General features: G+C 29.0%; 1 long non-coding RNA gene and 2 pseudogenes across 2 annotated transcripts; all 3 read right to left on the bottom strand.

Moving 5' to 3' along the window:
* Positions 1–757: 757 nt before the first annotated feature.
* On the bottom strand, positions 758–9298 carry LOC149518064 (elongation factor 1-alpha-like; annotated as a pseudogene).
* On the bottom strand, positions 2920–3556 carry LOC149518065 (uncharacterized; annotated as a pseudogene).
* On the bottom strand, positions 4451–5145 carry LOC149518066 (uncharacterized). 2 transcript variants are annotated; one of them, XR_016343529.1, is made up of 2 exons: positions 4736–5145; positions 4451–4631 (listed from the first exon to the last, which is right to left on the bottom strand). It is a non-coding gene; the product is annotated as an uncharacterized LOC149518066 (long non-coding RNA). The 2 variants fall into 2 exon arrangements; XR_016343530.1 differs by having other exon boundaries at positions 4732–5145.
* Positions 9299–15110: the final 5812 nt, after the last annotated feature.

Here is a 15110-nt window from a genome sequence, read left to right on the forward strand (position 1 = left end):
AATCCTTCTAGTAAATATTCATATAACATTAAATTCTTTCAACATGGCTCTTAGTTTATATTTGTATAAAATTGTTTCACTTTCACATCTAATAATTGTTTCCAATCTTTCAAAATTTTAAATATATTATCTTTTACATTACACTAATCTTAATCTTTATAATTTATTATCAAACTTAATTCAATTATTTTTTGGTTATTTTTTGTACATAAAAAAATTACAACTTGAAAATAAGGTGAAATAATTACATGCCTTGAAATTTAATACTGCATGTTGATTAATTATTAACTATTGTTATGTAAATGGTAAACTAATACCAAGACAATGGTAATACACTTTTTCTGAGTTCTAAATAGTAATCATGACATGAAAAAGTTGAATGAGATTTAATATTAATATGATCTGAAGAACAAAAAATTGATTAATTTACAATATTTAAATTATTACATTAAATCAAATAGATATTAAATTAATCCAAATCAAATTTTAACATCCACGTTGATTTGATTTTTTAATTTTTAAATTTTAAATTTATTTTCTAATACTGCTTTAAATTGACATAATTTTATAAATGAAATATATTTTTTATTTTATTTAAATTTTAAAAATAATAATACTAATATAACAAATGTCCTGTTTCAGATAATTTCAATTATTTTTTATTTTTTATCAAAGCAATATTACATTTTTTTTATTCCTCTTCTTTCAAGATTAATAGGGCTTCAAGCCCATTATTTAACTTCATGAACCCATCTCTGATTGAAAGACTAAAGAATGAAATTATAAACCACTTGCTCAAAGAGATACAAGTCCTCCAACCCAGAAAAAGAAAAACCATACTACAAAACCAACTACAATGACTTGGAAGTGCTCCAGATGCGGCAATGAGATCAAGAATGCCAAGGGTCTTGCCGACCTAATTCATCACCAATCCACTGATTGCCCTAAACGTCCTAAGGTAAAGCAAAGTCAAATTTTAAGTTAAAAGAGATTTTTGTTTTTTAGCATTTGATTTTGATTCTTAGATTTAATTCGAAAGCTTTAACTGAATCTTTCATCTGATATTTTTTTTTAATTTTTTTAAACATTTGATTTACGCTTTTAAGTTTGATTCGAAAGCTTTAATTGAATCTCTTAGCATTTGATTTGTGTTCTTAGGTTTGATTCGAAAGCTTTAACTGAATCTCTCATCTTAACAGAAAAATCCAGCTCCTGATGCCGGAAATAATCCTCCTCCTCCCAATGCCGGAAATACACCTCCAAATCCACCTCCTCCTCCTGCTGCTGGAGCTGCTGCTCCAAGGGGAAGGAGACATGGAAGACCAAATTAGAAGAACCATACAGGTATAGGCACCTTTGGTGTTTTAATATCGAATTCAAACCTCTGAATTGTTCAGTCATGCTTGGTTTTGGAACAAGAACTGAAAATCTGAAAATATTGAAAGATGAATGACATTAGTAAAGTTTGTTGAAGTAGAATCAGTATCGCAAACCTCAAAAAACTGGAGTGCTCACCTAAGCAAATTTGACTGGTCCAAAGGGACACATTTGCAGTAAGCTGTCTTGAATCTCTATATTTAGATTATTAAAACCAGAAGCAGTAACACAGACACTTTCACATGGCTCCATGCTGCTTGGACCAACTTCAAATTCGTTAACTGATTTAGATTTCACGGTCAGAACCCTCACAACCAAGCTGAGAATAAGACCTTGAAAGATTTTAAATTACTCCATGGTCATCCAGAAAAGTTTAAACATCTAATATTTCACTTTTTGGCATGCTAGTCTTTGCATAAGCATTTAAGTTTACCTCGTTGGGATGAGACTCCTTCCTGGAATGTCTGCTGGTTTCTTGTTTTGAAGCTGCACTAACTTGTCTTTTCAACTTCCTAGGAACCTTATTTTTTAACTTCCTCTTGTCATCAGTAATAGGTAAGGTTTACATTGGCAGCTTTAGAATTTCTTTTCAGCAATGGATCATCTTTTAAAGTAACATCAAACTGTGAGCAAATGGGATTTGTTTTATTCAACCCAGTGTTGCATTTCTCTACAGCATTCTCTAAACCCTTTGACAAACAGAATGACTGTTCTCCGTTCCCCTTCTACCATGCAAGTTCCCTATACTTCCAAGTTTGTAAGTATTTGAACTCCCATAAATAGATTTACACTGCTTACCCCTCTTGCCTGATGCGTCCTACCATGCAAGTTCTCTATACTTCCAAGTTTGCAAGTACTTGAACTCCCATGAATAGATTTACACTGTTTACCCCTCTTGCCTGATGCCACCATTCGTCCATCAAAGCTGTGCTACAAGCTAGACCATGCACGGTTTCCTCACTAAAATCACGGCTTTCTGAAATGCTACATAATGAGGTTTGACAATAGGACCCCTTCTTGGTATTGAAATATACATAACAAGTTTTGACAATAGGACCCCTTTTGGTATTGGAACCTGGTAAATCTGATTGAAAGGTTTCATTGCTGTTGTCGTTAAATGGATTAACAATATGACCAGCACTAATACCGTCTTCACTGTTTGAACCAACAGAACCTGAGTCCAACACTAGGGAATCATGCATATCATAGAAATCCTTCTCATGTAAATGTATAAGAAAACCCATATGTGAAGGATGTCTCCTCTCCACCTATAGAAAGTCGCTGGTCTTCGCTACCAATTTCAGAGTTATCTGTATGATGCTCCCTAGGAAGCTTCTGAACTTGAGAAGGTACAATACATTCAGGTATATCCACTTTATCAATGTCAGATGCATATATTTTTGGTGATTGAAAACTTGTAAAAATACCATTGCTGCTGCCCGCAAAATCAGTTATATTAAGCAAACCATCAGATGGTGAAACTTCTTGCAAAGTTGCATATGATCCAGAGTTCATGTCATTGTTACCACAGATTTCAGATGCTTAACTTCCATGGGCATACTCCAACAAGCTTCTGACTCTCTGGAGCCAACATCACACAAATGCTTCTATTTATGTTTTCCCCTCCTTCTTGCCTCCTTTCATGAATTTCCCTTTGTAGATTTGTCTTATTCAGCATAATCGATGACCATAGCAGATGGATTAATAGCATTAGATCCTTTTGACATAACAGCAGAGGAATCGTTGCAAGTAATGGAGCTATAACCGGAAGAATTGTTGGACACTTCATTCAATTAGTTATTTTATTTGCAACAGTCCTGTTGTGAAATTGATGTTGCACATTGGATCCAGAAATGCCTCTGGCTCTAAAAGGCTTGGCAGAAAAAGTAATCTGAGGTTGAGACCCTTTCTGTGCCTTCCATCCATCAACCTTAAAAGGAATTCATGGATGGAGAGGAGACCAGATGCAGGCCTTTCATATTCACCTGAGTTCCAGATCCAAAGTGATCAAAATATTGCCAGGTCAAAATTACTCAAGCTAATCACAAAGTAAAAGAGTATGAACTCAACTATTTAATATTGGCAAAGAATAGGAAAAGTATCTAACCTCTGATGATCTTCTACAATCATTCAGCTGCAAAGAATTCTTGGACTGGTTAGCCTTTCCTACCCCTGACATTTTTTATTATTTAGATAAGTTCATCAAACACGAAAAGGCATCTTTTGCTACATCTATCCAAGTCAATCGCATAAGCATGTGAATGGCCAGCTTTACTAAGAGCTCATCAAGATTCACTCAATTCAAAAACCACATTGGAAATCAAAACTTTTCCATACTAATTACAGCAAGAACAACTGTTTATAAAAACTACTAGGTAAACAAAAATGACAGCCAACAAATTTCAGTTAATGAAAATCCCTAAGAAATGCCCAGATGCAGCAATCTATTCCAACCCAAAATAGATAGAAAAAGATATAAAACTTAAGAATAGGGATAAGAGAATTGCACGAACGAACTAATTTTAACAAAGATGGCTGTTGAAAAAGACGTTTTAGAGCCATTCAATGAACTAACTACTACTATCAAATAAACAAGTAACTTCACAAGGTTTAAACCATTATCAATTATCAACTTCTTTTGACGGTAAGAAAGAGAGGATAATAGGTTCAGTGGGTAATAAATTAAGGTTTGCTAGAGATTATATTTCTCAACGCAAAAAAGGAAAGTTCTAAACCATTTCAATTTCTATCCCAAATAGTGAAATTGGTTTCCCTTCAAACCACTTCACACTTGAAATTCTCATAGCATAGATTCTGGGCTCCATTGAATCATTACTTGATGGTGTGTGTCCAGTAAACATAATCCACTTAACAAGTAAACAGATAAAATACTAGATTGGAAGAGGAAAAAAATTGCAATGATAACTAAGGGCAGTAGTCGACACAAAATCCGTATAATTTGAAAGAACAAAAGGTCACATAAATCAAACTGCATGAAACAAACATCACATTTGTAGGAAAGCTAAAACAAAGAACCAATAATTATTCAACTAGTTGACTATAGCAAATCAAATAATCAGGGAAAAGAAAATCGATATCAATTAATTCTGATCAAGATCTCAACACAATTAAAATCAATTACATCACTTGGCTTTGTCCGAGATGAGAATAAGGAAATAGAACAGCTATTACAGAATCATATACCTCGTCAATCCCACTGCAGCATGAACAACAACTGTGTGTCCAGTTTCAACCTGTATTGCATGTTATTGTATTACAACTTTTGTTAACATAATTAAAACTCTACCCCTAAACTAAAATAAGAGGATAAAGAGAAACAACCAAGCACCAGACCTACATCATGATTATAATTATGACACAACTTGTATCCACAGGACTGATAGAAAAATTAACAAAAACAGAGGAGACTCTTTGATTATTGTAACCAATCCAAAGTTCTCTTATATTGCAGATCTGACTCTGCCGAGCTCTGTTTCTGATGATTTGATTGTTTCGATTGATCTGCGCCGATTGCAAACATATCCAAGCGGCCTGGCGAAGATTAAAGCAAAGGATATCTGATCTCTGATTTGGTGCATAGCCTTGACTTTCGTGAATTTTACTGAGATCTGCAGAAGAAATAGAGATGAAGAGAAGACGTTGGCTTTTGGCAAATGGAGTTTGTGAGAAAGAGAGAGAAATAGAAAAGGCTTCAATCTCAAACTAAAGTAAGCAAAGCCCTACGATGACTTTATGTCTGACAACTAATATCTAACCCAACCCTTGTGAAAGTACATGTTAGACATTTTTTATTGTATGGTGATGCCTAAGGTAAGGGTTTGAAGATCCTATAATCTAGACCGTTAGATTTGGAAACTCAAAGGATAACCATAGGTTCAATACGAGGTGGATGGCAAGGAGTTATTGTCATATAGTTTTAAATAATATCATTCTTATTTTGGTTAATTTGAATAAATAATTTTTTGAATATTATATTAATTAATAAATTTATAATTTATATATTATATTAAAAATTTTTAAAATTTAATATCAAATGAAGATTTTATTATAATTTATAAATTATCTATGATATTAGCCTTTAATGAAAAATTAATTAAGTTGGATTCTATTTTCGAATATTTCAATAATTTAAGTAAATCAAGTTAAATCAAATATCATAACTCAATCATTCTATCCTTTTTTATCAGAATTATCGTGTCTTCTTTTATTATTTAAAAATATATATACTATAAATATCTAAGTTGCAAAACTAATATTTAAATTTTTGTCATGCATGAATAAAAATTAAATTATCAAAATTTAACTCACCTCACATTTTTTGTTTTTTCTTTTCTTTTTGCCAAAATTTTTTAATATTTAATAAATATTTTGTATAGAATCTGCTTTATACCAAAATTTTCTTTTGGAGTTTTTTAACATTTTTAAATTCAAAAATACTATATTTATAAATAATTAAGATAAATTCATGCAATCATCCATCTTTTATATGAATTTTGTTTATTTTGATTTTTATTTCACTCGCATTAAGGGTGTCAACATAACATTTTATGTTTTTTTTTTTGTTTTTTTCCTTTTTTTTTGAACTTTTTATTTTTAATTTAAATAAATTTGTAGACAAATCCGTTTGAAAATTGTTGTTTCATTTATTTTTAAAATCAAAATTAAATTGAAACAAATTAAGTTTTTTATGAGAAACAAGACAAGATAACGTGTGTTTAGAATAATTTAGACTAACTCATTCTGGAGTATATATAAAAATATATTTTTTATTATTAATTTATATTGATATATATGTATATAACTCAATTTAAGAAATTAATATTTTTAAACTTAATAGAACGTCCATGTGATATTCTTATAAGTTTCTTCTTCAATTTTTAAACTTTTTTATTTTTTTATTTTTTTATTTTTTTTATTTTTGTCTTTTTACTTTTTATATTTTATTTTTTAAAATTTTTTGTTAAATAAAATTTGTAAGAATATGAGGTCGAATGAGATATCCACGCACATCTCCATTTGTTTTTATTTTTTTATTTTTCACATTTTGTTTTTTCTTTTAATTAGATAAATTTTATAACAAAAAAATCAATAAATAGAGATGGCAAAACAATAAAAAATCTTTGACCTGGCAACCATGGGCAATCCACCTAATCCAACACTTAATTTTTATTATGTACATACGAACAACACATAACTAAAATGTAAGCCATGTCACCCTTTTTGGCTTTTTTTCGCAAATTTTTAATATTTAATAAATATCTTAAATTTTGGTCGTGTAATAAATTTTGGTCATTTAGTACATGACCAAATTTTAAGGACTACATGACCAAAATTTAAGTCACATTACTATTTTTTCTTTTTTCTAGCAAAAGTTTTTAATATTCAATAAATATTTTTATAGATTTTATTTTTTTTTAAAAAAAAAGGATCCACTTTGTATGAGGTTTTTCTTTTTTAATTTTTTTAAGGATAAAAATACTACAGTTATTAATAATTAAAATATAATCAATGCATTCATCCACCAATTTTATAAATTTTGTTTATTTTGACTTTTATTTCACCCTTATTCAATGAGTCAATGTGACATGTTATATTTCTTTCTTTCTTTTTTTCTTTTTGCCAACTTTTTTAATTTTTAATTTAAATGATTTTGTTAAAAAACCAATTGAAAATTTTTTGTTTCTTTTTATTTTTTAAAATCAAGATCGAATTAAAATATGTTGAATTTTTTATGAAAAACAAAATCAGAACGAAAGCATGTTTAGAATGATTTGACCTATTTTATTTCGAGGTATATATGAAAGTATATATTTTATTATTAATTTAATTACATATATTTTTAAACTTAATTTAAGAAATTAATATTTTAAACTCAATAAAAATATGCATGTGACACTTCTTATGAGTTTCTTTTTTCATTTTTATTTTTTTTCTTCTTTTTGTTTTGTCTTTTTTATTTTTTAAAATTTTCTATTAAATAAATTTTGTAAGAATGTGATGTTGGTTGAGATATCCATGTATAATCCCCATTTTTTTCTTTTTACTTTTCACCTTTTGTTTATTTTTTTAATTAGGTCAATTTTATAAAAAAAATTGATGAATAAAGATAACAAAATAAAAATTTTTTGACCTATGACAATACACGAATATCCCACCTAGTATATGTGTGTGTATATATATATATATATGTGATTCTAATAATAATTTTTTATTCAAATTTCCCCTCCTATTATTAGCTCCACACCTATAGTGTCATCATTCACATCAACTTATGGGGTATTATCTGTTTTAATCTATTGGGTCTCACAATTTTATCTTATACAAAGTGTCTTATAAATTAAAGTTGTTTAAACACTTATATCTCAAAACTAATTCTTGTCATAACGTATGGATTCGTGGATTTACCGTTAGACTTGGAATGAAAGGAAGTCGCCACCAATTTTTTTTAATTAAGTGTAATTAGCCACCTAATTAAAGCTGATCTGCAAAATAGAGATTCAGTTCGAAAGTCGATTATGCATAAAAAAGGTTATAGTACCCCAAAACGTCCATCAAAAGAATGACATTAATTTGATTTTGAATTATCCAAGCCTTGCTCATTATTTTATAATTCGTATTTTATATCCCAACAGATTCCCAGATGACCAATAAAGCTTCCAAAGATGAGTGTCGAAAATATTTCTCCCAAATGATCACACACAACCGTGGGGTATGCTGCCATACCATTTGCCTTGTAAGAAGGTACGTTCCTATTGGGAGATGTTGGGTCCTTTTTCTCCACACTCTTGATCACACCAACAGCAACAGTCTGTCTCATGGGCCTCATGATAAATCGCCCAAGTGGGGGGTATTCAAAGAAGATCTCCACGACCATGGGTTTGGTGGGAATCATCTCAACAAAACCAGCATCACCATTCTTCAAGAACTTGGGCTCCTTCTCAAGCTCTTTACCAGATCGCCTGTCAATCTTGGTTAGGAGCTCAGCAAACTTGATAGCAATGTGAGAGGTGTGGCAATCAAGGACAGGAGCATAACCATTTCCAATCTGCCCTGACTTGGGAAGTGAAGTTGGCCGCCTCCTTGGCAGGATCATCCTTGGAGTTTGAGGCAACATATCCTCGCTTGAGATCTTTGACAGTAACATTCTTAACATTGAAGCCAACATTGTCACCAGGAAGAGCCTCCTGAAGAGCCTTATGGTGCATCTCAACGGACTTAACTTCAGTGGTCAATCCAGATGGACCAAACGTAACCACCATACTAGGCTTGAGGATACCAGTTTCAACACGGCCCACTGGAACAGTTCCAGTACCTCTAATCTTGTAGACATCCTGAAGTGGGAGACAGAGTGGCTTGTCGGACGGTCTATTAGGCTTATTGATCTGGTCTAGGGCTTCAAGGAGGGTTGGACCCTTGTACCAGTCAAGGTTGGTGGACCTCTCAATCATGTTGTCACCATCAAAACCAGAGGTGGGGACGGATGGAATTTTTTTCAGGGTTAGGAAGAAACTTCCTTCACAATTTCATCATACCTTGCCGTTGAGTACTTGGGAGTTGTGGTATCCATCTTGTTGCAGCAGCAAAACGTTTGCTTGACACCAAGAGTGAAGGCGAGGAAAGCATCCTTGCGGGTCTGTCCATCCTTAGAAATACCAGCTTCAAAACCTCCAGTGGTGGAGTCAATCATAAGGACAGCACAGTCAGCCTGAGAAGTACTAGTAATCATATTCTTGATAAAGTCACGATGTCCAGGGGCATCAATAACAGTGCAGTAGTACTTGGCTGTCTCGAACTTCCACAAGGCAATATCAATGGTAATACCATGCTCATGCTCGGCCTTCAACTTATCAAGCACCCAGGCATACTTGAAGGATCTCTTGTTCATCTCAGCAGCTTCCTTCTCAAACCTCTGGTCGCACGTTTGTCAATGCCTCCAAGCTTGTAGATCAAGTGACCGGTTGTGGTCGATTTTCCAGAATCAACATGGCCAATGACCACCATGTTGATGTGAACCTTCTCTTTACATATAGCAAAATTTTTTTTTTTTTGCCGAAATAACTTGAGAATTCAGGGGCTGATAAATCGGCAGAGGTGAGGAGAGAGTGTTCTTCTGCTTCTTTTTCTGATGGAGACCTAGGCATCGGTTTCTAGGTATTGCATACGAGGCTTTTTTTTGTTGGCTTTCGGTTGTGAATTGATTTTCCAGGCTCCTCCCCTTTGATTCTTTGCATGAATTATGCCAAACCAATCTGTAACTGAATCACCAAGAATCATCTCCAATGGATCCGTGATTGAATCACCAATTATTCCAATAAATTCGGGATTAAATCATCAAGAATTATCCCACAATAGCACCACGTTTTTTTTCTTTCTTTCTTTTTTTTCTCCTTTTATTAATTTATTAATTTTATTTTTGAAAAACAAGTGAAATCAAACCAAATCAAATTAAAATTGAAAATTTTTTTATTAGACCCAAAGCTTCTCAATCAAGCCCAATTAATGGTTAAAGATCTGTTTTTATCTCAAAAAATTTTCGAACAAAATAAAATATCTACAATTTTAATGCATAACTAATGTGAGATTTATAGCTTCTCTCTAGGACAATGACATCCTCTTCTACTTTAATGAGATCTTATCATCCTAGATGACACACACTAATACTCTTAGAATCATTTTTTAATAAATGTCACGATTTACACTAATTTATGGGATATTATTTTATTTGACCTATTAAGTCTTATAATTTTATCTTATAAAAAATATTTCACAAGTTGAAGGTAGTATAAATTTTTATATCCCAGAATCAGTTCTAATACACAATTTATATAAGATTCATGATTACTCTCTAGAATCATGACATATAGCATAGCATGTTTAATAATTTAACTATATTTGAGTTTAAAAATCCATCAAACTAAATGTCACCAAGTCAAAACCTTTTTAATTTTTATTACTTAATAGATTATTATTATTATTAGTTGTAATAGTAGCAGTAGTATCATATTTGTTTATAAAACTTGAATTTATGTTGTAGATAACAAAATTAATTATCAAACAGAGTTTTTTTTTTTTTTTTATGGTGGTTTTTTATAGTAAGGTTAATTAAAATCTTTATTCTTTAATAGGATACTTTCCATCTTTATTCCATAAATGGAATATTATTGCCACATCTATGCCATGTCATCATTTACATGATCATATAACTTGTTATTATTGATATTAGTATTTAATCTATGGTTTCTTGTTGGATAATTTTTTTCCTCACCTCATTGTTTGGTGTTATTTTAAAATTGTTAAATTCAAATATAAGTTTTTACTTAAAAATTTTAAATCTAAATTTTTAAATTTTTGTATATTTAAAATTTTTTATTATTTACGTTTTAAGTTATTTATTTTGATTAAAAGATAAAATAATTATTTTATAATATTAGAAAGTGTAAATGATTATTTTATAATATTAAATAGGTTTCAAAATATAACCCATTCAAAATTCTTTTAATATATTTTGAATTATTTTATTATTTATATTTTAAGTCATTTTATTTTGATTAAAGGATAAAATGATCATTTTAGAATATTAAATAGGTGTCAAGGTGTCAGAATATAATCACTTTGTAAAGTTCTTTTAATATTATTTAAATTTTTATTATTTATATTGAAGGTTATTTTATTTTGGTTAAAAAATAAAATAGTTATTTTATAATGTTAGAAAAGGTAAACTAATCATTTTAGATAGATGTCACAATATAATCTCCTTAGAGATTTATTTACTGAAGAGATAGATTTTATCCCTAATCTGACTAATATATCAAAAATATTAATATTAGTCATTTATTTTAAAATAGTTACATTTTAGTTAAATATTTTGTCTTTTATATTTCTTTCACATGTCAATACATACAATTAAAAGTATCCTTTTTTTTAATTTAAAACCAAATTACCTTTGGTATTAAAAATAATTTGAGGATTATTAATATAATTTCAAACTCATAACATTAAAAACTATATAAAAAAAACTCAAAATTATTAGGACTCACCGCATCAATTTTCATAACAAAATTTAAATAGTTGACTGTCCACGTTTAGCTCAAAAACTTATTTTAAAACCACATATAATTGTCTATATTACTTATTAATAGCATATTCAATTCTTTTTATATTAATAATTTCAAATGAAAAAAGAATTCGCAGTGGAATGTGAACTTCACTCTAATATATATATATATATATATATGTGAACTTCACTCTAATATATATATATATATATATATATATATAGTTTGAAACGATTAAATGATAAAATTGATACATTATTTTGTGATTGGATACTTAAATTCATTTAATTTTTTAAATTAGATTGTTTATGTATATAGCTTAAAGTAGCTAATTTTTTATTATCTAAGTCAATTAAATATGACTTTTCAAAATGACTTTTAAGTTACGCTTAACTTTTGCATACTAATTATTTATTCTTTTATTATTTCCAAAAAGGTGTATGTAAATTATAAAAAATTTTAATGATTCAATTTTTTTTTCAATAAAATTGATAAGTCATTTTAAAAAACTTATATAAAAGATTTTCAATGAAAAATGTTTTGAAAATTTTAAGTAGTTATAAGTTAATGAATGATTTTAATTATTCTTATTTGAGAAAGGAATAATTTATCATTTAATTACATTTATTTTATATTATTTTTACTTTAATATTTAATTTTCTTTTCTAAATTTTATTAAGATGAATATTTAATAATAAATCAGCAATGCATCTATTTATTATTTAATTTTTAATAAAATATCAAATGATTTTTATAGTAAGAATTTAGTATTTAGTTTTTTAAGTTTTAAAATTCAACACTTAATTTTTTTAGTTTTACATTTTTAATTTATCAAAAAATAACTAGATATTATTTAAAAATGAAAATGAAAATATATTATACAAAACAAAAAATTAAAAATAATCTTTGTAGTCTTAATATTCTTTGTAGCTTTGTCAATGATAATGAATATTTTTAATTTTTAAATCATAAATCATTATTTGGAGTATTTACATAATTTATAAATTTATAATATTTTAATCATCTTTCTTTTAATTACTTGTATTATTCTCAAATATTATCCCGGTGCCACTATCCCTTAAAAACAATATATTTTTTTTTAATGTTCAACACTTCTCAACTTAAATCATTTTTAACAATGATTTATATCCACAACAAATTTCTATGCATAGTACAAAAGTTGCTTCTTACAAACTTCACTTTAACCGTCAACTAGTACTTTCCTATTTGAGTTGAACTATTCTCTTTCCAACTAAGCAATTTCTAAGATCAAATGAAACCTCATCCTAAGCATTTTTTTAATAAAAGTTCAAGTGAGGTACACTATCTCATTTTAAAATTTAAATTCGAAAAGAATTCTAATTAATTACCTACCAAAATCCAATAATAACCTCACATATATACATAATCTTATATATATTATATTTTTTTATATTGATGAGTGAAATTAATTAAAGGAGCAAAGAAAATATTAAAGGTATTCTATTTTTAAAAGAGAAGCCATATATCTATATCTTTAAATCACTTATTAAGAATTATTACTATCAACCCTAATTTTGTTTTTTTAGATGTGTTGCCTGATTTGCACGATTACGAAATTAAATATTATTATGATCACTATCAACCTATTTTTTTATACATATTACTGCTTGATTTGTACTGTTGGGATTATTTATTTATAGCTTTTTTATTAAACAGGAAGCAAAACTCTTATTAGAATCCTAACAATCTTAGTATTTATTATTAATCTTAATAACCAACGATTGAAGATTATGCATCTTCATTGATTACCATCAATCCTATTTCATGGAAATTTCATTTCTTCATTATTGCGGATAGCTTTCACAATCTGTGTAATCCTTTCTAATTTCTTTCCTATATCTTTTGATTTACCAACAAAATAAAGAATCAGTAAAAAGAAAAAAAAAACTTAATAATTAAAAATCAAGCCAAGTATTCTAGTAACTTTGTTGCTTAACTTAAGCTCTCGAAGGCTTAAGGTAAGCAGAGTTGGGCTACTTTTTCAGGTTAGGACATTTTGTGTGGCAGTTGGTGCTTTGGTTGTAGGTATATTTGGCATGAACTATAATTTAGGAGTTTAGGTGAATTGGAGAGCAAAGATGAACAAATTAGGCGACTTTATAAGGCTCATATAATGATGCTTCCAAAAGGCATGATGTGTTTTGATGATTGTTAAATTCTCTCAACCTTGTTGCTTAGGTTTTTAAGCTAATCGTTGAAATTTCACTTTGCCTTATGTCAATTGAGAATAGAAGAAAAACAAAACCCACATCCTTCTCTATTCAATCATGATGCGAATTCTCTATTTTCATGGTTGTTCCAAATCCTCAAATACAATATTGATTGATGCCAATTTTTTCACCCCACACATAATTACACTTACTAGTTGGACCTTCAACTAAAAGTATTAGGTGCTGAAATCCACTTTTCAAAGTACGTCTTGATACTAATGACTTGAGATGAGACACGTCTCTTTCTTCTCAATCATTTGACAAAAGAGATTATTGAACTTTCTGAGTTGCCTCCCTTGGAATGGGTGCATTCAATGTTCTTTACTTCTCCACCTTCCCCAAATTGTTTGGTTTTGGGAATTAAAAGATGGTTTTATTTAGTCTCCATTTTTATCCATAAAATAGGAAAGGTAATGAAAAATACATAATTTTTTGTGTGATGTAAAGTTTTGGTTATCTGTTTTCAATCCAATTTTGTATAAAAGATTATGCTATTGTTTGGATGTCAAGGGAAACCTGGGAGTATTTGATCTAAAAGACATACAAAATAGTTGGGATACCTATAAAATGATCACTTATTGATCATGCCGTATCAATTCAATTGTTTAAGCATCTCTAATGGAAAACAAATAAGAATTGTTAACTGTTTCATTACAAATGATGATCAAAAGATTCACGTTTTAAAGTTAAACCTGACAAGTAAGATATAGGAACCAGTATGAAGTAGGAGAAAGAACATGTTGTTCATTAGTAAAGATGCATCCTTTTCAAAATGACAATCGTGATAGGAGAGGAACCAATAATAACATTTATGGTCTAAACTTTTGGGACAAAAATGACTCATTTTGCTTCTATTCACTCATAACCGGAAAGTATCATTCTTTTTTTGATAATCTTTTATGTCAAGATTCATATAATATGAAATTCCTTTAACAAAGCTCTTGGTTTATATCAATGTAAGATTATTTCACCTCCATGTTTAGTAGTTGTTTCGAATCTTTCGAAGGTTTAAATAAACTTTTCTATACCATATAGTTGTCTTAATCTTTATAATTTATTATCAAACTTAATTCAATTATTGTCTTGGTTATTTAATACTGTGTGTTGATTAATTGTTAAATTAATATGCTTCTTCATATATTGAGTGCTAAACAATAAGCATGACATGAAGATGATGAATGAGATTTAATGTCAATGCACTTGAAAACGAATGCCTAATGAAATTTAGACCCAACCTTGTATCACTTTCTGTTAGAGTTGTCAAAACTGATCTAAACCTAAAAATCTCACTTTATTTGTTCGATTTGACAAAAAAAAAATCAACAATTCAAATCTGAAAATGAACTAAAATTGAAATTATTCGAAAATAATTTGAATCCAAATTAAGGTAAAATATTTAACAAAA

Source organism: Durio zibethinus, chromosome 7, assembly GCF_047325235.1.
Source record: "Durio zibethinus cultivar Kanyao isolate XHJ-2024 chromosome 7, ASM4732523v1, whole genome shotgun sequence".
NCBI lineage: Eukaryota > Viridiplantae > Streptophyta > Magnoliopsida > Malvales > Malvaceae > Durio > Durio zibethinus.